Source organism: Dendrobium catenatum, unplaced genomic scaffold (assembly GCF_001605985.2).
Source record: "Dendrobium catenatum unplaced genomic scaffold, ASM160598v2 fragScaff_scaffold_157, whole genome shotgun sequence".
Lineage (NCBI taxonomy): Eukaryota > Viridiplantae > Streptophyta > Magnoliopsida > Asparagales > Orchidaceae > Dendrobium > Dendrobium catenatum.
In genome coordinates this window covers 555,610-558,483 of record NW_021318619.1, presented here as the reverse complement: position 1 = coordinate 558,483, position 2,874 = coordinate 555,610, and the positions used below count along the sequence as shown (strand labels likewise).

At 25.8% G+C, this 2,874-nt stretch overlaps 1 pseudogene; it reads left to right on the top strand.

The window, feature by feature from the left end:
* The first annotated feature begins 728 nt into the window (after positions 1 to 728).
* On the top strand, positions 729 to 2,040 carry LOC110095615 (annotated as a pseudogene).
* Positions 2,041 to 2,874: the final 834 nt, after the last annotated feature.

The window sequence follows — 2,874 nt, the reverse complement described above, 5'->3', positions numbered from 1 at the left end:
AAGGATTTTTTTTCCTTTTCAATCTACTGAAAAATTTTATTTAAAATTTGAGTGATTATTATTATTATTATTATTATTTTACCTTATGAAAATTAAGATTTTAGTTTTTTGATAAAACTTTTAGATCTAAAAATTTTAAGAATAAATGTATTGTTGTAACAAAAACTGATAACCTTTATGTTAGATGTTGCTTTTATTTCATATATATATTTAGTTTATTTAGTTAGGTCTTCTAAATGAGTTTTTACACCTCTTGCATAACATTTTAAGTTGAGCAAGGACCAAGCACCAAGCTATGATAAGGAAAGGTCATATATGAAAAAGGCTTTCCCACTTTTGTAGCAGTTGATTGAACTTGCTGTTATTCAATGATCTATTTGAATTGTGTAATAGGTTTTCCAGTATCAGTTAATTATTTTAGTTATGCTTATGTGATTTTTTTTTCTGTTAAGAATATGCTTAAAACTTTAAACATTTTTAAAAGTCATTAAACTACTATTCTTTAGTTTCATTAGGTACTCAACAATTATCCTTCTATATTTATTATTCATGTTTATGGAATACATTATTTCTGAGTTTTTTTATGAAATTTATCTTTACCTTAGATGGGCTTACCTGAAAGATATGATCATATATCTTGGATTGATTCATCTAAAAAATAAGAGATTGAAAAGAACAAGAAGAAGAATACACAAGAATTTGTAGTAGAAGAGAAGGTCCAGTCGAATATGAAGAACACCAAACTCTACATAGATAAGAGAAATCAACGAGTCCTTATAGGCTTATGCATTAAAAAAGATTATGTTTGTCTTGAAAGAATAAATAGAAAATTTGTAAATATTTTGGATGGCCTAGAGTTGCACATAGATATTTTTAATTCTATGGAACAAAAAGAAATTGTGCAATTTATCTATGATTTGCAAAATAGAGGAATGAAGAATGAACTTGGAGGTATGATCAAAATTATTCATTTTTTCATTTACATTTATTTATAATTTTTTTTATAAATTTTATTATACTTAAACTGTGAGTTCATATTCATATTTATTTGAGTTTTGGAATATTTAATTGTTATTATTTTCCTTAATTAGTTCCTTGATTAATATGTCTAGAAGTATAACATTTATATTCTTAGTCATTTCTTTAGAATTTTATCTAATCTTATCATTTATAACAGTTGATAAAATTTAATATTTTGTTTAGAGCATACATATTTTGAACCCAAAAAATAGATGTGTGGCAAAGGAAGAGTTAAAATACAATTCGGATGTTGTTATAACTATGTGGTTGTAATTTGAACTTATTTATTTTTATCTTTATTCATTTTAAATAAATATAAAACTAACAATGAAGTTAATTATAGGAAAAGAACGGGATCCCTCCTGGTATCCTTCGTAATGTGATTGCTGGTCCTATTCCAAATCTCTTCAAGATTATGATAAAATGATTAATTACATCGCACGTTCTGCCTATTAATTGTGTACCTGATAGTTACATTATTAATATATATGAACTTGGTGATTACATACTTCCTCATATTGATAGTCATGATTTTGTAAGGTCATTTTCTATCGTGTCATTTTTAAGCGAGCGTAATATAATGTTTGGACACAAGCTAGAAATTGTTGGACCGAGTGAATTCATTGGATCAGCTTCAATTCATCTTCCAGTTGGGTAAGTATAAGATATTATTTTTCCTTTAATTTTCATATTTTAATATTTTTTAATAAGTTATGCACTAAACTCTTCTATGGATAATAGATAATTTTTTATCATCTAGATTTTTAACTTCAAATATCAAATATTCAGGTCTGTGCTTGTTTTAAATGTCAATGGAGCTGATCTTGCTAAGCATTGTATTCCTGCAGTTTCCTGCAAAAGGTTTTATAATTTAACCTCATTTTTAATTATACATCTATCTTGAATTCGTAATGTAAATTTTTTTTTTCTTAAATTTTGTAGGATATCTGTTACTTTAGAAAGATGGATAAGGCTAAGCACCCATTTAACTTCAAGCTTGATTCAGATTTACAAATATAAAGTCTTCTGATTTGAGTGATGCTTCTGAATCGTATTATTCATATAAAAGGATGCCTTTATAGGGTGATAATGTTGGATTTTTTCTTTTTTTTTTTCACTTAACAACTATTATTTTTCGTGACTGGTTAGTAGACTTATGCTCGTGACTGGTTGGTAGACTTATGGTTATGATAAACAAGTTATTTTAATTTTATAATGTTAGTATTTGAAGCAACTAATTGCAATATGATCACCAACACGGTGGATAAATCAATAGCAATTTAGTTTTTTTTTTTTTTGGTTTAGATTCTACTTCTTATAATTTAACTACGTAAAGAATATGTATTTCAATGTTGAATTATAAAATTAGATTAATATATTTTCTATATGATAATTTTAAGACAAACTTATAATTTTTCATTAGTATAATTAATAATTAGAATTGTTTAAAGGGATAAAATTAATAATTTTATTTTTTAATAAAAAAATCTAAGTAAAATTTTCATAAGATAAATTTTTATTTTTTAAATTTTATTCGCATACATTTAATGTCACTATTAATTGGGCAAGCACAAATTTTATTAATTTTTTTCATAAAATAATTCGATCTTCTTATAATATATATTTATTAAATTCTAGCAACGTGCACAAAGTGCACGGGCAATAAAACTAGTATATATAAGTGAAAAGACATTATATTTAAGAGGACATTCAAATATGTACCTCTTATATTTGAACGACCATCATCATCTGCCGACTACGAACTCCGTAATCTGTAGACTAAGACCTTTGTCGTCCGCCGACTACGGTTCTTCCGACCTTCGTCGCCCGCTGATTACTATCTCTCTAATAATT